The sequence below is a fragment of the Entelurus aequoreus genome, linkage group LG22 (genome assembly GCF_033978785.1).
Source record: "Entelurus aequoreus isolate RoL-2023_Sb linkage group LG22, RoL_Eaeq_v1.1, whole genome shotgun sequence".
NCBI classification, from domain to species: domain Eukaryota; kingdom Metazoa; phylum Chordata; class Actinopteri; order Syngnathiformes; family Syngnathidae; genus Entelurus; species Entelurus aequoreus.
In genome coordinates this window covers 19,368,231-19,391,638 of record NC_084752.1, presented here as the reverse complement: position 1 = coordinate 19,391,638, position 23,408 = coordinate 19,368,231, and the positions used below count along the sequence as shown (strand labels likewise).

The following is a 23,408-nucleotide window of genomic DNA, read 5'->3' as shown; positions in this document are numbered from 1 at the left end:
GAGTTGGCAAGAAACATATATTTCCCCAAAGTTACATACGTGACATGCACATTGCACCACGCAAGTACGGGCAAGCGATCAAATGTTTGGAAGCCAAAGCGGTACTCACGGTAGCGCGTCTGCTATCCAACTCAAAGTCCTCCTGGTTGTGTTGCTGTAGCCAGCCGCTAATACACAGATCCCACCTACAGCTTTCTTCTTTGCAGTCCCCATTGTTAATTGAACAAATTGCAAAAGATTCACCAGCACAGATGTCCAGAATACTGTGGAATTTAGCGATGAAAACAGACGATTCAAGCTGGCGACCGTGCTATTCCAAAATGTCTCCTTCAACCCTTGACGTCACGCGCAAACGTCATCATACCCAGACGTTTTCAGCCGGAAGTTTTGCGGGAAATTTAAAATTGCACTTTATAAGTTAACCCGGCCGTATTGGCATGTGTTGCAATGTTAAGATTTCATCATTGATATATAAACTATCAGACTGTGTGGTCGGTAGTAGTGGGTTTCAGTAGGCCTTTCATTGCTCTCCGTCACATGCTAGGTCTCTCCAAGAAGTAGAGGGAGTGCTTTCCATTAATCAAGTTTCTGTGTAGGACATCCCAGGGTCTCTGCAGGTATCCACAAATCTAATTTAATATTTGAAATCCTTTGGTAATGCCACTTAAAACAAATATATTGTCCATGTTCTATTGCAGGTGGTTATTAAAAAGACAGTCAAAAGCTTACAACTGTCTGTAAAGACAACGTAGTAAGCATTTGACCATGATGATCTTGAATGGTTGAAACATTTACATTAACTGTTACTTTACAGTGAATTAGAATTGGCTAACAAGACTGTTTAATATAAGAATGTATTTTTCTGTAGTGGTAGCAGCAGCTGCCAATTGTGGTGGCGTCATGGCGACAGCTAAAGTTGCTTTGTTGGTCTCGCCAAAGAAATTTGGCACTGTTAACTGCTGCCTGCCTTTAATCGCCGACTTGTCATTAGCTAATGGCATGTGCGATTTCACAGCATTTAATTTGTTTAATGCCTCTGAATATTGAATATAATGACCTTTAAGGCCTTATTTTTTGAAAATCCCATTAAATTAATTTTCATGCTTTTAATGACCCGCCGAAACCCAAAGCTGCATCCGCCGCGCTTTCAAAAAGAAATGGAAAGTTGGTCGCTGTCTTTAAGTAGTCTTCCATCAGTAATCCGGACCACATATGACGTTGGACAGCCATCTCTAAGGTTGAGATAGCAGGCATTTCAGCTCGGGCCAGAACCTTAACATTTGACATACTGTCCAGCCGCTTGATCTTCATTAGGGGGGGTCTAAGAGTTGTCGAGCTGCCTGAAGGGACGTTACTATGGGCACCTGGTCTCACTCCGATACAACATAGGTAAATAATAATTGCCCCGTACACTTTGCATTTGGTGGCAACTTTGATGTTTTGAGAACAAACATGCTCACGAGGATGACCAAAATGCAAACAGTCTTGTGATTCTAGCCTCAACTTCAATTTCAAGGGAAGCTGTTGATGTCACGATGCTGCCGAGATCGCACAACTTCTGAAGTGGGTTTAGTGTTGTGTATGTACAGAACAGGCCAAACGTTTGGACACATCTGATGGTCCCAACCCCATTGATAAAGCAATACATTCCACCAATTAACCCTGATAAGGCACACTTGCGGAGTGAAAACCATTTCAGGTGACTACCTCTTGAATCGAGAGAATGCCAAGAGTGTGCAAAGCAGCAATCGGAGCAAAGGGTGGCTGTTTTGAAGAAACTAGGATATAAAACATGTTTTCAGTTATTTCACCTTTTTTTGTTAAGTACATAACTCCACATTTGTTTATTCATAGTTTTGATGCCTTCAGTGACAATCTACAATGTAAATAGTCATGAAAATAAAGAAAACACATCGGATGAGAAGGTGTGGCCACACTTTTGGCCTGTACTGTATATCGCAGGATCATTGTAATCTATTCCTGGTACTGGTTGGCACAGTACAAGCCTGCTCAGTGGCCTTGTGGTTAGAATGTTTGCCCTGAGATTGGTAGGTTGTGACTTCCATATAGTCTTGCCAAAGACTATAAACATGGGTAACCTCCCTGCTTGACACTCAGCATCAAGGGTTGGAATTGGGGGTTAAATCACCAAAAATTATTCCCGAGCGCGGCCACCACTGCTGCTCACTGCTGCTGCTCACTGCTCCCCTCACCTCCCAGTGGGGTGGAACAAGGGGATGGGTCAAATGCAGAGGGTAATTTCACCACACCTAGTGTGTGTGTGACTATCAGTGGTACTTTAACTTTAACAACACTTCAGTCTTATAGTCAACCTAAATGTATTGGCTGACAGTGCAAATTGAATATTAAACTCCAGCAGGTCGTCAAGGGAGTGGGAGACCGGGTCACAATCGTTGGTTAATTGAAGCTCATGAACCGTCACATTTTTCATGTTAGATTTTGCCAGACATATCGAATATTCAAATATTTGGTGCATGCAGTTGATAGATATCTTATGAGAGAAGAGTGTGTGGGTGTATGCCTTTAAAAAAGGCAGTGCTTGTTGACAAGTGAAGCGGGATGTTAACGACCGAGCGCTAATTGGCTGTTTAAGCACAGCATTGATCGTCTGGGGACTGGAAGGAGGTTGTTGACATGTTTTCACTGATAGTAAATAGTGATTGAACGTGCATCAATAGTGTTGTCTCTTGTTGTCCAGTGATGATTGTCACTTTATTGAATGTTCATTATTCCTCCGTAGTAGTAATAGCAGCACGCCGCCTGTGTGTGTGTGTGTGTGTGTGTGTGTGTGTGTGTGTGTGTGTGTGTGTGTGTGTGTGTGTGTGTGTGTGTGTGTGTGTGTGTGTGTGCCTGCGGTGGTTTGCAGCTGGCACTAGTAAAAGAACTACTTACTAAGGTGAACTTGCTGAAATTCTAAAGCGGTCTTGTTCGCATAAAAAGTAGCGTGCCACGTTAAATAAAACGGCGTTGTAATGTAATATGTAATAGATAAATATGTTACATATTTCTGGACTGGAGCCTGCAGTGCCTCAGACTGGAAGTGTCTGCAGAGAGTGGTGAGGACGGCGGAAACGATCATCAGGACTCCTCTTCCTCCTATCCGCAAAAAGCCGCTGCCTGACCAGGGCTCAGAAAATCAGTAGAGACTCCTCCCACCCTCACCAAGGACTGTTTTAACTGCCGGACTCTGGAGAGAGGTTCCGCAGCCTCCGTAGCAGAACCTCCAGGTTCTCTAACAGCTTCTTCCCTCAGGCCATAAGACTCTTGAACGCATCAAAATAATCCCCTCAATTCCCCCCAAAAACGGATTAACTTGCTGAACTATAAAGACAATATAACATACATCAATAAACATGGATGCATATGCAAAAGTACAATATATTTATCTGTACAGTAATCTATTTATTTATATCTGCACCTTCTTTTGTAAATGCAAACACTCTGCACCTTATTGCTCTTTTATCCTGCACTACAATGAGCTAATGCAACAAAGTGTCGTTCTTATCTGTACTGTAAAGTTCAAATTTGAATGACAATAAAAGGAAGTCCAAGTCTAAGTCTACATAAGTCATTCATTACATTACTTGTTGCTAAAAAAACCCACCGTTTTTCCAAACACTGTGTGACAGTAAATGTTCTGTATTTTATATAGCGCTTTACTATACCAGCACAATACCCAAGGCACTTTACATTATGCGTCACATTCACCCATTCACACACTGATGGCGGAAGCTGCCATGCAAGGCGCTAACCGCGACCCATCAGGAGCAAGGTGGGTGAAGTGTCTTGCCCAATGACATAACAGAATGGCAGAAGCTGGATTCGAACCAGGAACCCTCAAGTTGCTGGCACGGCTGCTAGACGAAGAAATGCATACACTTATTCTTTCTTGAAATTGTATTTGTATTACCGTAGTTCTCTCCTGAACAAAATGCAGATGTTGTGTCGTGTGTTTACCTCCCACAAGACGCTGTAATCTGTTCAGTTCAGTTTCAGTTTCAGTTTATTTCGAACATGCATACGATACAATGTAATTCATCACATATTTCCAGTTGTTTCATTACAGCACGTCCAAAAAGGAGTATTTAGACCTACCACTTTTCATACAATAGCAATTTTATCCTATCTCTTTGTTCTCTGTAACATAACAGTGAACATATAAATAACACATATGTAATATACCATAGTAAGTAAACAAATATTAAACACATAAATAACCTTTGTCTCAATAATACAAATTAAAAAAATACTAATAAATACAAAAATAAAGTGGCTCTCTATTGTTGTTCGCAAACCTTCACTTCCCTCACTTCTCATATTTGTCTTTTTTCCGAGTTGTGGGGAAAACGATGTAAACGCTTTCCACAATTCTCGCGGGTGGAGCAGCCCCATGCTGCACAACAGGCCATTTTTACACATCGAAAAACTAACGAGGAAGCACCGCAAACATAGCATTAGCTGTAAGTTAGTAGTACTCATGGCGCCCTCCAGTCACTTGAGTGTCTTTTGACCAATCATTGAAGAGATTGCCTAAAACCCAGTTGGCCACACTCTTTATACACGACTCTGAGTGCTTAGTTCCAACACTGTACACACATTTTGCCGTAGTGGTCCTTACAACGGCAAGGAAACATATTGCGTAGCAATCACAGTCGTGAGTATTGAGAAGTCATTTTTTTGCACATTTCCTGCATTTAAAAAAAAAAAAAATCGATGGTTATGCTATCCACGCTCGAGCCACAGCAATCTGCAAGGACAATGGTGCAGCACATTGACAGTGTGTTACCAGCACATTGCTCAACCCTGTGATGAAGAAGAAGTCATTTTGGTATTAACTTGTGAGCAGAGCCGGCCCAAGGCATAAGCGTACTAAGCGCTTGCTTAGGGCCCCGCGGCCACCAGGGGGCCCCCAAAAGCAATTAACAAAAAATTCTCGTACATGGCAGTGATTAGTATTAATAACAAAGTCGGCCATCAGATTTCTTACAGTGATGTCATAAATGACTTTGCCTCCAGAAAAGCCAGGAAGCACAGGTTTTAAGGAGTGGGTGGAGCGGTGTGGGTGGTGAAGAACAGAGGAACAAAACTGTGATGTGATGGTCAAATGTGTGAATTAAGGACCTTAATTTAAGGTAGTTTATTTTGATTTTTTCCCCAAAATTTTTTTGCTCATCGTTATGTACATTTACATAGTTTTAATATGTAGTAACTTTATATTTGTTTATAAACCGTTACGTTACCTTGTTTCTGGTAACTCTGTTCATTAATATTATTTAAGTATTTGCTTGATATTTAATTTAATTATGTTGTTTTTTGTACAATTGAATTTGTTCCTTTTTTATATATATTTAAGTGATTTTATTGTTGCACTTTATAGTTTTTCTTGCACTACGAATTATTTTTGCACATTGCTGTTTCAGGTTTTTGTTACCAAAAATAATAAAGTGAATCAGAATCAGCTTTATTGTCCAGTTATGTTTAACACACATGGAATTTAACTTCAATAGACTGCGCTCTCTTTGTACAAAGTAAACATTAAATATGAACAATTAACTAAAAATATAAACTAGTAATTAAAGACTAATATGTACAAGACTGATGAGACAAGATGACACTTTTACTGTAAATACAAAGCTTTATCACTTGGACTGTTCAACCCCAGGCCACTCTTGTAGCTGAATGTTTTCTACATTTTAAGATTAGGGACAATATGTAGCACTCTGGACATCATTCGTTCATTCATTGGTATTATTTATGTTCTTAACTGGGCCACCCCCATATCTTTATAAATGACATGTCATTTGTAAAGACATGCCAGGCTGACAATAGGATAATGTAAACAACACTGCCAGAGCCGCAATGAGTTTATAGTAGGGGTGTGAATGATCAACAATCAATATTATTGGCAGAAATAGAGGGCCCCAAAATCAAATTTTGCTTAGGGCCCCATGGAGGCTTGGGCCGGCACTGCTTGTGAGTATCAACGGGCACCTTAAGCGTCAGTGGCTTCTCCCTGCTTTCTTCTACCACCGCATGCGGCTCTTTAGCGCCGCCCTACTGGCTCCCTGGAGCATTTTTAAAAAAGGATTGATAATGGAAAAAGATTCACACACTGATGGTGGGAGCTGCCACGCAAGGCCATAACCACGACCCATCAGGGGCAAGGGTGAAGTGTCTTGCTCAAGGACACAACGGACATGACGAGGTTGGTAGAAGGTGGGGATCGAACCAGGAACCCTCATGTTGCTAGCACGGCCACTCTCCCACCAGTGCCAAGCCTTCCCCATTTTAGAATGTTTTTTATTTGAGGACAAACATGACACAAACCTTCCCAATTGTTAGAAAGCCCACTGTTTAATATGTTTGTGTGTATGCTTCCCTGATGAGAGTATTTGGTGAACATCGTTTTGTCCTACTCATTTTACCGGTTCTTGAACTCACCACAGTGTGGACTGTGACACAACAGTTTGTTTACCGTATTTTTCGGAGTATAAGTCGCTCCGGAGTATAAGTCGCACCGGCCGAAAAAGCATAATAAAGAAGGAAAAAAACATGTATATGTCGCACTGGAGTATAAGTCGCATTTTTGGGGGAAATTTATTTGATAAAACCCAACACCAAGAATACACATTTGAAAGGCAATTTAAAATAAATAAAGAATAGTGAACAACAGGCTGAATAAGTGTACGTTATATGACGCATAAATAACCATCTGAGAACGTGCCTGGTATGTTAACGTAACATATTATGGTAAGAGTCATTCAAATAACTATAACATATAGAACATGCTATACGTTTACCAAACAATCTGTCACTCCTAATCGCTAAATCCCATGAAATCTTATACGTCTAGTCTCTTACGTGAATGAGCTAAATAATATTATTTGATATTTTACGGTAATGTGTTAATAATTTCACACATAAGTCGCTCCTGAGTATAAGTTGCACCCCCGGCCAAACTATGAAAAAAAAATGCGACTTATAGTCCGAAAAATACGGTACATGTAAAATCTTCCACTCTTTTCCTCTCATTTTGTCCACCAAGAGTTTTGTACTGTGTGTGAATGCACAAAGGTGAGCTTTGTTGATGTTATTGACTTGTTGGAGTGCTAATCAGGCATATTTGGTCCCTGCATGACTGCAAGCTAATCGATGCTAACATGCTATTTAGGCTAGCTGTATGTACATATTGCATCATTATGCCTCATTTGTAGTTATATTTGAGCTCCTTTAATTTTTTTTTACTTATATCGTCTTTGTATATAATTTATATTTGCATGTCTCATGACATATTATCTGTATGTAATGTTAGCCGCATTTCTGATAGTTATTTCTGTGCCATATTGTTCCAGACCACAGCAAACGTTACCTAGCTGGCCAAAGATTGTAATACATCTATTAAAAGAAGACATCCTGCCGTTTCCTTTAACTTGGACACACACATCTATACCTTTGGCCATTAAAAGCCAGTACTTTCCAGGAGTTATCTCACCTTCTGAGTAGCCTCTGATTTACTAATGGTTTCTAATGTTGTAAAAATGTGTAGAATAAATATTACATTTCAACATTTCTGTCAACAAAGATTTGCTTCAGCCTGCGACACATACTCATTTTGATAGTAGGCTATTATAGCTAATATAGACACTTACGTCATGTGTTGCCTTCATTATAAGACTTATATACGGCTTTTCATATTTTGCGGCTCCAGACGGATTAGATTTTTGTATTTTTGGTCCACTAAGGCTCTGTCAACGTTTTGGGTTGCCGACCCCTGCCCTATGCGTTCCCTGCCATACCCATTTGAGGGGGCTCTGTCCATCACAGATTCAGGTTTGATTTCTGTGTGTATGTAAACAGACCGACAGGTGCACTATGCACACAATCAAAATGCAATATGACTTGACTCACTCCTGAAGCAAGCTGAAATGTGGTGGCCCAAAAGGTAAAAAAGGCTCAATACATGATTGAAACAAAAGATGGTAAAAGCCCACAGGTTAGGTTAAAGCTATTATTTGACTCACCCTTGGCAACCTACGCTAAGCTACAGAAAGTGAATGTAAAATGTCGGAGGAATCAGTTTCGTCATACAGCTGGTTAGTGTGCACCCACATTTCATCATCTGATGAGAGAACAAAAAATTCATCTATTCATGATAAGTTAAAGCCTATCCCAGCTGACTTCAGGCAAAACATTTACAACTTTGTCCCGAGTCAATCACATCGTATATGCATAAAGACAAACAACACTCACTTTCACACTAGGGTTGTACAATATACCGGTATTAGTATAGTACCGCGATGCTAATGAATCATATTCGGTACTATACCGCCTCTAAAAAATACCGGTCCACCACTCCCGCCACCTCGTCGTCGTCACGTCGTGTCATTGTTGGTTTTACGAGCAGACGAGTATGTTCGGCAACGCACAATCACAAAGTACTCACAAGCAGACACAGTGTGTAGACAGAAAAGGGAGAACGGACGCATTTTGGCTCAACAACTAAAGATAAAGCTGAAGTTATAACACTAAGACGCCCTCAGGTGAGGTGCTTTAAGACATGGCTAGCTAGCTTAGCGGCTAAAGTCCAGCCGTAGTCGACAGTGTTTTAGCTACTTCTAAATCACTAATCCTCACCTCCATGGCGACAAATAAAGTAAGTTTCTTACAAGTATCATCCTTGCAGGACGAGGAATAGCTAAACATGCTTCACTACACCGTAGCTCACCGGGATCACATTGTAAACAAACGCCAATGGTGGATCTAAACCTAACATCCACTGTAATGATACCAAGTACAGGAGCGTCGATACTACTATTATTACATCTATATTTTTTAGCATCACAAAATCTTTTTGAGTTTAAAAAAAAAATTATATTATGTTCATAAACTCAGGAAATATGTCCCTGGACACATGAGGACTTTGGATGTGACCAATGTATGATCCTGTAACTACTTGGTATCGGATTGATACCCAAATTTATGGTATCATCCAAAACTAATGTAAAACATCCAAACAATGGAAGAATAAGTGATTATTACATTTTAACAGAAGTGTAGATAGAACATGTTAAAAGAGAAAGTAAGCAGATATTACCAGTAAATGAACAAGTAGATTAATAATTCATTTTCTACCACTTGTGGTTAATCATTTTGAAATGACACAATATGTTACTGCATATGTCAGCAGCTAAATTAGGAGCCTTTGTTTGCTTCCTCACTAAAAAAAGACAAGTTGTATGGTCACTATTTTATTTAAGAACAAACTTGCAATAAGAAACATATGTTTAATATACTGTAAGATTTTTTGGTTAAAATAAAGCCCATAATGCAATTTTTTGTGGTCCCCTTTATTTAGAAAAGTATCGAAAAGTACTGAAAAGTATCAAAATACATTTTGGTACAGGTACCCAACACTAGTTCACACAGTTAGTGAGTGGGAACCGATGCAGGCGATGCAGAAGCCAAGCAAATACACCACTACACTATCAGAGATAAAGAGAACAAGACATCCAGACACAAGACCAGCAATGATTATACACTCTTAGTAAACCAAATATTGCATATTCCAAATGGTACATCATTTAATTGGAATTGCTCTCTTACATCCTGCACATGAGTTCTATGTTCATGAAAATGTTAATTATGTGTAAATGATTAGCGTGACCTTTATCAGCTGATTACAATTATCTGTGTACATGAGCTGTCTATTGTAACTGCTCTCACCAATCACCCTGTGTGCGTGTTCGTGTGCATTTTCCTCGCAACTCCAGGATTTTGGAAATTATCCAAACACTGTAACCGCCATGCTGTTTGTGCCTGAACACTTCAGCTGTTATCTGGCAAGAAATGTTCCTGATGTATGTTACGATTTAGACACAGGGTAATGATGATTGATTTGTTACCATGGAAACATATGGGCAACGCTGCAGGACTGCATCACAGTTGTAAATCATTGTATCCCGGCAGGAATTCATTTTGTCACAAAGTACTGTATTTTTCGGACTAAAAATTATTTTTATTTTCTCAAAAAATCGACAGTGCGCCTTAAACGCCAGTGCACCTAATGTTCAAATTAATTGTGGTTGTGCTTACCAACCTCAAATCAATTTTTTTTTTATACATGGTTTAATGACAAGTGTGACCAGGAGGTGGCAGTGATACATGGAGAATGCAGGTTGACGCCCCCTGTTCAATAAATGACGCAAGCAAGTACCTGTAAGCAAGCAACACCAAAACCTTGATGTTTCATTGGTATTATAAAACATTACAGGCGGCGCTCAACAAACTGTCAAAATGTTTTAGTACGACTTTGGTAAGCTACAAAGACGCACTGCTTGATGAATTGTCAGCGCATTACGGCTAACCTAGTCAGACGTGCTGTACTTCAGCATACGAATATTATTGTTATGTGTGTATAAGGACCCCAAAATGGCACCTATTATGAGACTTATTATCTGGCGTTTTGTTTCCATTTATTATGCAAAACCAACTTTTCTTACTTATTGGTACCTGCTGATATGTATTTGGAATCTCCATAAGTACCGGAAATATGCACGCATCCACCATTGTAGCCCGCGCCGAAGCTAATAAGCTCCTTATTTTTCTTTATCCTCTTGTTGTGGGGCAATTACCCTCCACTGTTGCCATTTCTAATACAAATTAGCGTACAGTTCTAACTTACACTACCGTTCAAAAGTTTGGGGTCACATTGAAATGTCCTTATTTTTTAAGGAAAAGCACTGTACTTTTCAATGAAGATAACTTTAAACTAGTCTTAACTTTAAAGAAATACACTCTATACATTGCTAATGTGGTAAATGCCTATTCTAGCTGCAAATGTCTGCTTTTTGGTGCAATATCTACATAGGTGTATAGAGGCCCATTTCCAGCAACTATCACTCCAGTGTTCTAATGGTACAATGTGTTTGCTCATTGGCTCAGAAGGCTAATTGATGATTAGAAAACCCTTGTGCAATCATGTTTACACATCTGAAAACAGTTTAGCTCGTTACAGAAGCTACAAAACTGACCTTCCTTTGAGCAGATTGAGTTTCTGGAGCATCACATTTGTGGGGTCAATTAAACGCTCAAAATGGCCAGAAAAAGAGAACTTTCATCTGAAACTCGACAGTCTATTCTTGTTCTTAGAAATGAAAGCTATTCCACAAAATTGTTTGGGTGACCCCAAACTTTTGAACGGTAGTGTATATTTGTCAGTACACTCGCTATGGAAGCGCTAACAACTACAGGTAAAACAAAAATGACGGAGAGAAGACGCTGTTGAAGTGGAGCCACGTAAATAAGACCGCCAACAAAACGGCGCATCCGGAAGAGACGGTCAGAAAGCTGCTTGAAGATGGTCTGTAGAACATAATTTATGCTAAATTTTGACCAAATAACCACCATTACATGTTACGTAGATTACAATGAAGTGTTTTGGATGCAGAAAAAAACAAACTAATATGACCCCGACGGCGTCGAAGATTCTAGAAGAAGAAGCAAGATGGCGGTGAGGGTGAAAGCTTACCTGCTGGGCAAAGAGGACGCGTTGAGGGAGAGCCGCAGGTTCTTGGGGACCGTGCCCAGCAGCTTCGACTATCTCAGCGGGAAAATTTACAAGGTGTTCTCCAATCTGAAGAACACCGCCTTCAACATGTTCTACCGAGATGAGGAGGGAGACCTGGTGGCGTTCTCCTCAGATGAAGGGCTAATGTTGGGCCTGGGCTGCATTAAGGACGACACTTTCCATGTTTACATCAAAGACACCGTTTGGACACAAAGTATGTAAATAAACGTTTTGAAGACCTCAACGGCGGAGCAGGCGGAAGACGGTAGATGTAAGAACTACCACAACGGCTGCGATGGAGGAAGAAGGCACCCCCACATCCGTGTGGGCCCAGTTATGGGGAAATAACAACCCGAGACCTCAACGGTGGAACAGGTTGATTGCTAACCCTATGAAAGCGTCACAACGGCTGGGATGGCGGAAGAAGGCTGCAGCAGAAAAGGGTCCCCAGTCGTCTTGGACTCCATGCCACTGGACCCTGACCCGGATCTGTCAAGGATCGTGTGGTGACTGTCTGTGCACCAGTCTCCCCACGTTAAACAAAGTCACGCACAGGCATCCTCCATAAAGGGATAGCCCTACTAGGTGGATCGTCATACTCGCTTCGAGTGACCGCCAATGATGATGATGATATTCCAGTGAAAATATGAAATTAGACCTAAATAGGCCCGCTCATCAGCAGTGCGCCTTAAAAAATGAAAAAAATACGATACTCAGAGATATCTGGCACGGTGTGTATAAGTATAGGGTTGTACGGTATACTGGTATTAGTATAGTACCGCGATAGTAATGAATCATACTCGGTACTATACCGCCTCTGAAAAGTACCGGTGTTTGATTACGTCAATATTTTTTGGCATCACAACATCTCCTTTTGTCTTTTTTTAATGTATATTATGTTTATAAACTCAGGAAATATGTCCCTGGACACATGAGGACTTTGAATATGACCAATGTATGATCCTGTAACGACTTGGTATCGGATTGATACCTAAATGTGTGGTATCATCAAAAAGTATCAAACAATAGAAGAATAAGTGATTATTACATTTTAACAGAAGTGTAGATAGAACATGTTAAAAGAGAAAGTGAGCAGATATTAACAGTAAATGAACAAGTAGATTATTAATTCATTTTCTACCACTTGTCCTCAATAATGTTGACAAAATAATAGAATGGAAAATGACACAATATGTTACTGCATACGTCAGCAGACAAATTAGGAGTCTTTGTTTGTTTACTTACTACTAATAGACAAGTTGTCTAGTATGTCACTATTTTATTTAAGGACAAACTTGCAATAAGAAACATATGTTAAATGTACCCTAAGATTTTTTGTTAAAAATAAAGCCAATAATGCTATTTTTTGTGGTGCCCTTTATTTAGAAAAGTATCAAAATAATTTTGGTACCGGTACCAAAATGTTGGTTTCGGGACAACACTAGTAAGTAGCGCTTAAAACAAACTAAACAATTGACACTGAAAGCTGAAATTCCTTAGGACTCGACCAGCCAGGATAGCAACGTCGAATCAGAGATGGTGTGGATTCCTACGCACGTAACAAGGTAGCGGAGGCTCAGCGGAAAAGTGATCAACGCATGTATAAAGCAACTTACCTGCCGCCTGCCCAAAGGGGAACATGTTTGTCTGATTTGTGACATAATTTTCAATGCCCGCATTGCACTGATCAATCGCACAGAAGACTAACACTGTACTTGGTCTTCGTCGACCACAAAGGACGAACAATACAGAGTGAGACAAAGGGATGTATTGGTCAGATCTAAAGGGGTTAACTGTGGCATTTCTGTGAAGTTTTCTACGCCAATTAGCAGTGAGGAGACTCGTAACCTGACATTTTACTCACAACCTAAAAGCATAACAAATAGCTCAGCTGAATAGCTTGTTTCCTTGAAATTGGCTGTTGTTATTATTGCCTCCCCCACACTCTAAATCAGTTTGGTGACAATCTAGGAAGCTATTTTTGCAAAACATAACAATAAAAAAAATTGAGAAGTCCACCCTTTTATAATATCTAAGGCAGTGGAGGAAACCTAAAGCATTTTAGACAGATTTTATAGACTGAGTCCTCATTAATTATGTATGACTCTGTAGCTCTTTCAGACGTTCATTAATTAAGACATTTGGAATTTCTGTATTTTAGATACCATCAGTAGGTACTAAATAACTTGGTATAAATGCATATTCTATGGAAGAGGTTTATTAACAGTACCTGAGAAGACACTGTGAGGAATAACTACACTTGCTATAGAGAAATGATTAGAGAATAGGACTGAGTCAGCTAATCAATACACCCATAGGAACACTTTATACCTTTTGCCACTGCCTACAACAGTGTTTTTCAGCCACTGTGCTGTGGCACACTAGTGGGCCGTGAGATATTGTCTGGTGTGCCGTGGGAAATTATGCAACTTCTCTAATTGGTCCAAAAAATATTTTTTGCAAATCTATAGTTATAATCTGCAAATAATGTGCCGTTGCTTAGTCTCTGTGCTGAGTAGAGCTCGGCAGGGTAACCATGTAATACTCTTCCATATCAGTAGGATGCAGCAGGTAGCTAATTGCTTCGTAAAAGTCGGAATGTGTCGGGTGAGCCAAGGATGGTTTGTTGTGATCCCAACATGCAGACCACAGCGGGAGACAGTGTGCAGGTGAAAAGGTATGTAATGCTTAAACCAAAAATGAACAAAAGGGAAAGGAGAAGGCAATGAAGCATAGGGAAGGCTACGCAAAACGACAGTAAAACTGAACTGGCTATAAAGTAATCAGAAACAGAATGCTGGACGACAGCAAAAACTTGCAGCGTGTGGAGCAGAGACGGCGTCCACAAAGTACGTCCGTACATGACATGGTAAGCAACAATGTCCACACAAAGAAGGATAGCAACAACTTAAATAGCCTTGCTTGCTAACACAAAGCAGGTGCGGGGAATGGCCCTCAACGGAAGACATGGAACTGCTACAGGAAAACACCAACAAGACAGGAAGGCAATAACTAAAGCACTACACACAGGAAAACACCAACAAATTGCTAGTTTTCTGCTGGTGGTGTGCCTCCTCATTTTTTAATGACAAAAATGTGCCTTGCCTCAAAAAAGGTTGAAAAACACTGGCCTACAACACTTTAACTCACCTGCTCAGTGGCCTTGTGGAGTGTCCGCCCTGAGATCGGTAGGTCGTGAGTTCAAACCCCGGCCGAGTCATACCAAAGACTATAAAAATGGGACCCATTACCTCCCTGCTTGGCACTCAGCATCAAGGGTTGGAATTGGGGGTTAAATCACCAAAATGATCCCTGGGCGTGACCACCGCTGCTGCTCACTGCTCCCCTCACCTCCCAGTGGGGGATCAAGGGTGATGGGTCGAATGCAGAGGATTATTTCACCACATCTAGTGTGCGTGTGATGTCTGTCACATTTTTCCAGATGTGTGCAAGTATGGTTTGACATGAGATAAAATTGCGCTATTCTACTTTGATTATTAATATTTATTATGATTAATAGCATGGCATGTATGACACTAGGAACAGTAATCGTGTGAGGAGTACCAATCATTGTTTTTCTACACATTGGTTTGCACAACTTTGATGCTGGATATCGTGAGTGCAAAATATGTTGAATTCTCCCTGAGAGAAGCCATCCATCTGGTTTCACACTGCTGAGGGATGTGTGGTAACAACACTGCAAGGGAGGTGTTAATGTTCCATGTCATGCTCAGAGGTTCTCCATGGGCGCTCGGAATGAGCGGCACACACTGACAGAACTTCATGTACGGCAACAGAGTTGTGAGCGTAGCCAGCTGAGGCGGAATCTAATAGCCTCTCAGAGGAAGAAGCGGCCAGTTGGAGTGATTAATTACAGTTAATTTACCAACCAAGCCGCAAAGCATGAAGAGAGGATCGGAACTGCAGCAGGAACCATTTTTGTTGCTTAATGCACTTAAAACGATTCTGTAAGTGTATGAAATATGACTTTATGAGCTTCACGCCCAACCCCCTATGTAGGAAACTCATTTCACGCTTCAGCGTCGGCTATCTCCATTTGAGATTCCAACCCATGATGGGCTTCGACTTTCGCAAGTGGAATAGATCAGGGCAACACCTACCTAACTGTGGATGTCACATACCATAATAGTTTTTTAATGTTATTGATATTAGACATATTTACTGACTGAGTTGCTATTTCTTCATAGGGCAGCACAACTTTTTATCTGTTGGCATGGGATATGATATCTTACAAATTAAACCATGAACTCCTTTTAAATGGGTTATACTTGTACAGCACGTTTCTACCTTCAAGGTCCTGGGTATGACTCAAAACTGCATCCGGTGATGAGGCTCCAGTTCGGGAGTTCTGGAGTTTTGGGGAAGGTGGAGTTACCCCTCAGTCATCATTGCTCCTAGGTCCACCCTGACCCGGGGTTGTAGTACCTGTCAGGGTCCCAGCTATGGGTTAAATAGCTTGCGTTCTTACTTTAAAATGTTTACTTTTAGTGGTTGAAAGTTTTGGGCTTTTTACATGACTAACGTTAACGATGTTTTGTGCGTCTTAACACGTTTAAAGGCCTACTGAAACCCACTACTACCGACCACGCAGTCTGATAGTTTATATATCAATGATGAAATCTTAACATTGCAACACATGCCAATACGGGCGGGTTAACTTATAAAGTGCAATTTTAGATTTCCCGCTAAACTTCCGGTTGAAAACGTCTGTGTATGATGACGTATGCGTGTGACGTCAATCGTTGAAACGGAAGTATTCGGCCCCATTGAATCCAATACAAACAGCTCTGTGTTCATCTCAAAATTCCACAGTATTCTGGACATCTGTGTTGGTGAATCTTTTGCAATTTGTTTAATGAACAATGAAGACTGCAAAGAAGAAAGTTGTAGGTGGGATCGGTGTATTAGCGGCGGACTACAGCAACACAACAAGGAGGACTTTGAGATGGATAGCAGACGCGCTAGCCGCAGACCTCACCTTGACTTCCTCCGTTTCCGGGCCGCCGACCACATCTATGATCGGGAGAAGTCTTTCGTCGCTCCGTCGATCACTGGAACGCAGGTGAGCACGGGTGTTGATGAGCAGATGAGGGCTGGCTGGCGTAGGTGGATAGCTAATGTTTTTGGCATAGCTCTGTGAGGTCCCGTTGCTAAGTTAGCTTCAATGGCGTCGTTAGCAACAGCATTGTTAAGCTTCGCCAGCCTGGAAAGCATTAACCGTGTATTTACATGTCCATGGTTTAATAGTATTGTTGATTTTCTGTCTATCCTTCCAGTGAGGGTTTTATTTATTTTGTTTCTATCTGCATTTAAAGCCCGATGCTATCACGTTACCACCGTAGCTAAAGAGCTTCACCGATGTATTGTCGTGGAGATAAAAGTCACTGTGAATGTCCATTTCGCGTTTGCGACTCTCATTTTCAAGAGGATATAGTATCCGAGGTGGTTTAAAATACAAATCCGTGATCCACAATAGAAAAAGGAGAGAGTGTGGAATCCAATGGAATCCTTGTACCTAAGTTACGGTCAGAGCGAAAAAAGATACGTCCTACACTGCACGCTAGTCCTTCACTCTCATGTTCCTCATCCACGAATCTTTCATCCTCGCTCAAATTAATGGGGTAATCGTCGCTTTCTCGGTCCGAATCTCTCTCGCTGCATTGAAAACAAAGGGAAAATGTGAGCAGCCCTTCCTCCTGTGACGTCACGCTACTTCCGATAGGGGCAAGGCTTTTTTTTTATCATAGACCAAAAGTTACGAACTTTATCAGCAAAAATATGGCAATATCGCGAAATGATCAAGTATGACACATAGAATGGATCTGCTATCCCCGTTTAAATAAAACATTTTCATTTCAGTAGGCCTTTAACACGAGGAGGAGAAGAGGGGGGTGCTAACTTCGAGCAGCTTGCCGGGCATGGGGGGGTTGTTTTCGACACATTTAAACAATTAACGCAAATAAAACGTCTTTTAATCGTGTGTGTGCAAGTACTGTATGGTTTAACTTTGTAACGTTACTGTTGTGGTGGAGCTTTTAACATGAGGAGACCGCTAACATCAATCAGCTTGCTGTGAGTGTCTGTCTTCAATTCAACACATTTAAACAACAAACGGAAAAAAACACGTTTAATTGTGTGTGTGTGTAACGAAACAAACATGTGTTAAATGTAAAAGACGTGTTAATTGTGATTAAATCGGCGCAGGGAACCGTGAATTTTGTTTGTTTGGAGAACAAAAGGAATACTAAGCTAAAATGGCTGCCATTCCCATCAAACTTTCTTTCTATCCCCTTTCTAATAACTCCATTAACATTTGTTGTTTACATGTAACATTCTTCTACTACTAGTACTACTACTGTTGTTGCTACTGCTACTGCACTACTAGATAGATTTATTGGTCCCCTTGGGGAAATTCATTTTCACTGCCGTACATTTGAACAATAGACATTACACATCACAAAAACAAAAATAACAAAAAGACATCTTACATGACCAACACACATTTACAGGCTTGTCAGACAGGTCGGCCGGGCCTGCTGTTAAGGGTGGCTATAGCTGCAGGGATAAGGCTTTTCCTGAGGCGAATTTGATGGTTCTGTACCTGCGCCCTGATGGTAGTGGGATGATGTATTGGTGTAGTGGGAGACTGATATCATGGACTATTGTTTTTGCCAGTCGAGTGATGGACCTGTGGTTTAAGTCCGAAATGTTGGGTGTGGGTAGGCCGATGATTTTAGCTGCTATGTTTGTAATGCGTGTGAGTTTGGTTACAGAAAGCATGGTGAAAAAACATGTGGAACAGTACATAAGGATGGGTTGAACAATGCTTTGGTAAAGTAATAACAGGAGATGAGGTGCAATGTATAGTCCTTTGAGTTTTCGGATGGCTGACAGTCTTTGTTGACTTCTTTTTTGAATGTCCGTGGTGTGCTGATCAAAGGTGAGTTTATTGTCCAAGGTTACGCCCAGGTATTTAAAAGTGTCAACTGTTTTAACTGTTTGTGTGTTTATGATGATGGGGTTCTGGTGTTGAACCATATTTATTTTGTTTTATTGACATTGATTTCCAGATAACTGGCTGTGCATGACCCTGTGAAACGTTTGACTGTGTTATGGTAGTCCAGGATGGATTGACTGTTGGCGAGGAGTGCGAGAATGGCTGTGTCATCTGAGTATTTTAAGTATGTTGTGGTGGGTGAGATGCTACGGCAGTCACTGGTGTAGAGTGTGTACAGGAAAGGGCTCAACACACATCCATACTACTGCTACTACAAGTGCTACTACAACTACTACTACTACTACTACATATACTATAAGTACTAGTACTGTTGTTGCTGGTACTACTGCTACTATACTACTGCTACTACACTACTACTACTACTACAAATACAAGTACTACTACTACTCCTACTAGAAATACTACAAGTACTACTACTACAAATACAAGTACTAGTACTACTACTACAAATACTACAAGTACTACTACTACTACTGTTGTTGCATGTAATTCTTCTTCCTGCCACTGGGGATATTTGTATATCATTGTTTACATGTAAACTACTAGTACAATTAGAAGTACAACCATACATTTACAATACATATAATTGACATGCATAGTCAAAAACACATCAAATGCTGTTCCCCCTAGGTAAATCAAACATATTTAACTAGATAGAATAACAACAATAACTGTTATAAAAATAACAATTAAAGTGTTTATAAAGATGCATGTGACTTTATGCTTTGTTTTGGTAGATAATAACTTCATTGGACTACACAACATGGATTTTCGCCCATTGTTTGTGTTTCATGGCTTCTCCACTGAGTTAACCCTGGAGCGTACGGCGGAGGCAGCCAAGGTGGCGAAAAAAGCTGATAAGTCATCGGTGGCCTGCGCGGTGCAGAAAGGCGAGGAGGTGAGAGAGGAAGCCCGGGCCCGCATCCGCCAGTCTGGAGGAGATCCCGGATGCGCAAAGCTGGTGCTCAGTGAGAACAAGCTCCAGTTTGGGCAGTACCGAGGTCAAACCTTCAAGTGGCTGCTGGGGAATGACGTGGGGTACGCCTTCAGCATTGTGGTGTTGCGTGACAGCGGAGACACATCCCAGTCACCTCTCGCGGTCAACAAAACCGCACTGGCTTCATACACGCGACTCTTCCCCGACATGGTCGCCGCCCTGCACTCTCAAGCCGTGCTCATGGGGGAGACGCCCTTCAGGGAGCTGGATGGCAGAGCAGTGGGTTTTGGGGCTCATGCCAATAGGACATACTCTGCACTGTATGAATCCCCCAACGGCGACGATCAATCGTACATTTAATTTGATTGATAGTGGAATACTTTCCATTGCACATGTAACATATGTGTTGTGTCTATATAGCTACTTGCAATGGCTACGAGGCAAGCAGACCAAACCGGGTTCCACGATGCACGCCTTCCAGCGTTACGTGTTGAAGCGTGACAAGGATGCGCAAACGCAGACCGCGCCCGGACATGACGACCCAGGAAAAATGCAAATGCTCTCCCCAGGGCGGCCCACTCGGGTCACTCGTTCACACCCAACACCCACAGGTGAAAAGGAGCCCACTGATGCCATGCTCCTTGAAGCGGCCATGGAGGTGGAATCTCAGCGTTAGTTTTCATCATCGATCGTTGTCCAAAATATACACTAATCTGAACTGAATCGAGCTGACTGAAATGTGCCGACAGCTTCTACCTCGCAGACGATGAGGACGCCGCCGGAAGCAGGCCCTTCCCGCCTTACAGCTCCTATCGCCGGAGACGGTGCTGCGTCGCCCCTGACTTCAGGCGCCGAGGTACGAGCGCATTGCCGATGCAACGCGATGTGTGAGGTTATTCCAGCCAAAGTGTTTATTGGGTGTCCCTTCTGTTACAGTCGCTGCCCAAGTCCTGGCGACAGACGCTGCCGGAAGACCAGCACGACTGGGTGGGCCGTGCGCTTTTTGTCCGAGGTCCCAAGGAGAAAGTCTAGGCTGCAGCTATGGTGGCAACCTCCTCAGAAGTTGCTGTATTACACACAGCCCCCTGCCTCGTCTGCTGTGTTTTTCCACTCACGCTTTTTCCTGTGGTGCCCGTACAAGCTTTGGGGCTATAAGCTCGAGTGCCCAAAATGCAAGCACAAGCTGACGGGTTGCGGACTGTACAAGACCCTGAGAAATGTCTTGTACTTAAGTAACTGGTACTGCATGGCCACAGCGTACCTGGAGTGCCAGACATGCCACAAGAAGTATGCCGCGTGGGCCAGCAACATCGTCGGGCAGCTGAGCACGGCAAAACAGGCAGAGTTCCCGGCGATCCTCATCTACCAGTGAGTCATTTAAAGAGCCAAGGATGTGTGACGCATTTGTCTGGAATCCACGTGACCGTATGTTCCTCTCCTTCTTTAACGGGTTATCTTGTGACAAGAAGGTTATATGGCTGATGCAGGCTCGCACGCAGGGTAACAGTGCCACTCGGCTTCACTCCCACCTGGTAGTGGAGCACTCACGAAAGTGGCAGACTCGGGCCCTCGACTACCTGGAGGTGATGGCTCGCTTTCGCTCCGTCGGCTCCTTCCCGCTGCCGAGGACCTGTATCCCGCCCATGCGCCCGCTAACGAGCGTTTCCTGGCTGCTGTCAGTGTACGTGAGGGAGGTTCTTCCTTACATGGAGCACACGAAGGCCAGGATTACGTCTACATTCGGAAGTATCATGAAAATGGACTCCACCAAGAAGGTATGTCCGAGAAATGCCACCAACTACGATCACATTAAATGCTTTTCATCTTTTGTTTTTCCTGGATGACCAAAAAGCTGGCAAGTGAAGCCGCGGGAACGGCTGCCTGGGTCACCAACGTCGGCAACGAGCGGGGCCAGGTGCTCATGTCGGTGCTGACGGCGGCAGAGGGGGGCGGTCTGCTGGCCATGGCCCAGGGACTCATGCGCCGCTACCGGGAGGCCGGACGAGACCCTCCTCACATGCTCAACGTGGCCCGTGACTGCTGCTGCTCCGCCGCCGGACAGCCTAAAGTGAGGTTTTTATCTGTTGTGCGGTAGTCTTCAAACGGTGGCCTGCCTGGCATAACGTGTGTCTGTGTCATTAGGTGGCGGATACGTTCGGCGAGTGGGACTGGCTGGTGGTGCGCCTGGACGTGCGGCACCTCATGCGGCGCTTTGCCAGGGGCGTTTCCACAGAGGCCCACACGCTGTATGGCGAATTCATGAATAGACTCTCGTTTGCCATGTTTGAGTGGGACGAGGGGACGTGAGGCGTCTGAGTGAGGCAAAACAGGCGGAAATGCCCACGTCGAGCTGTCGACCAAGGAGCTGCACCGTCACTGCCGCCGGCGCACCAGAGGAGCGGAGGAGACCACGCGTCTTGTCCAGGAGGTGCTGGATCACCTGTGGGATGCCAAAAACATCTTGGGCGTCAAGCTGTTTGACCAAGACAGGATGAAGGAGATCTGGAGCACTCAACGACGCCACTTGGGCTGCATCCAGGACCTGCCTGGCGTGGCGCTTTATACCAGGACTTCAACAGTGACCAGAGGAGGGGTGGCTCTTCCCGTCTTCCGCTGTGCACGGGGCTGCACTTCTCTGGAGAGCTTCCACCTGCACTTGTGCCGTTTCATTCCAGGTAAAGTCTAGATAATTGGATTGATCCCGTTTCGACCGCTATATCTGTTAAAACAATTAAATCCATCCCTATCTCGGCTGAAAGGTGAGGTACGCCCTGGACACGTCGCCACGTCATTGCAAGTTCAACTGTCGACATTTATTTATTAAGTATTTAGCCGCTGTGTTTGAGAAGCCCTTTGGGCCACTTTCGTGGACGTGCGTGTCTAACACATTGCCTCTGTATGATGCCGCAGGTACGTCGGCCAGCACCCTCCATTTCCAGGTTTACCTCCTGGAGGGTCTGTGTAGGTGGAACAAGGGCAAAGGAAGAGCGGCGGTGAAAGGGACAGATGCTGTCACGGTGCAGTGTTATGACGCCAGCCTGCAAGACGCCCTCGCACAGCTGACACAAGAGCTCATGGGTCACACGCTGGTTGACAATTACACCCCGGCGAGCAAGTACACAGGTAACGGCCATGAAAATCCATCCTGGTCTCATTTGATGTCTAATTGTGTTCTGGAGAGTTTATTGGCATCCAGTACCTGTATGCCCAGACTGGCGCCGTGCTGCAGTCCCACGCCGTGGATTATCCAGACCAGCCTGACTCAGCTGACCTGAAAGAAGACCAGGAGGACGAAGACCAACTCGAAGATGAGGGAATCGAGCAGTATTCAGGTGATCGCGATTCCTTCATGACTCGGCCTCCCGATGATGAGCCGGCAGAAGAGAAGAAAGAAGAAGTAAGTGTCGTCTTTCTCCTGACTTACCTGACGATTTCGAACGTGAGTAATAAAGGTCTGTTTTTTGACACAGGATGTGTTGGGTCCAGACAGGCACGGCGGACGCCAGCATGTCTGTTGCTTGGTCACCGCCCTTGTTGCGCTGCGGCGCAAAATGTTTGTGCAGGAGAGGCAGATTATCGAACTTTGGCAAAAGCTGACAGACGGAGACAAAGTTCCTCTCAGCCTTCCCCCCCGCCACGCTCCCAAGCTGAACAAGGGACGCTTCAAGGTCTCCAGGCAGCACCACTTGGAAGGGGTGGCCAGTGTAAAATGGTAAGTGCGCAAAACAATACATTTTATTAACTTGTGTTCTTTGCAAGACAATTTATTTTCTTTTGCAATGTGTGATGTTGGTGTTCTTTCCATTTAGTTTGTACATCGGGTGAGGCGCGGAGGTTGCACACTC

At 43.0% G+C, this 23,408-nt stretch overlaps 1 protein-coding gene and 1 long non-coding RNA gene across 2 annotated transcripts in view; one reads left to right on the top strand and one right to left on the bottom strand.

The window, feature by feature from the left end:
* LOC133639450 (target of Myb1 membrane trafficking protein-like) overlaps positions 1-23,408 on the bottom strand; it is an 862,139-nt gene that overhangs the window by 702,904 nt on the left and 135,827 nt on the right. The gene's annotated exons all lie outside the window — the stretch shown is intronic.
* On the top strand, positions 22,516-23,161 carry LOC133639462 (uncharacterized). Its single transcript, XR_009823793.1, has 3 exons — positions 22,516-22,686; positions 22,775-22,960; positions 23,034-23,161. It is a non-coding gene; the product is annotated as an uncharacterized LOC133639462 (long non-coding RNA).